This window comes from Triticum dicoccoides, chromosome 2A, assembly GCF_002162155.2.
Source record: "Triticum dicoccoides isolate Atlit2015 ecotype Zavitan chromosome 2A, WEW_v2.0, whole genome shotgun sequence".
NCBI classification, from domain to species: domain Eukaryota; kingdom Viridiplantae; phylum Streptophyta; class Magnoliopsida; order Poales; family Poaceae; genus Triticum; species Triticum dicoccoides.
The window spans coordinates 324,212,510-324,212,803 of NC_041382.1; positions in this window are offsets into that span (position 1 = coordinate 324,212,510).

The window sequence follows — 294 nt, forward strand, 5'->3', positions numbered from 1 at the left end:
GGCAAAAAAAAAAAAAAAACAAGGCTAAAAAAAGTTGCACGAACCTTTTATCGGCTGGGCACCGTGCGCAGTTGTGGACCTTTCCTGGGCTTGGAACCGTATCTCCACGGGCCCATGACTGGCGTGCCACAGGGGTATCAGGCTATGGGATGGGCCTAGTGCATAGGCACGTGCACGCATGGTCCACAAACACCTATAACAGGAAATATAAAATGTATTCATTCCAAATGTGAGAAATTCAAAGATGGCAAATGTTTGGACCAGATCCCAAGCTCAACATGTGGCTATGATTGC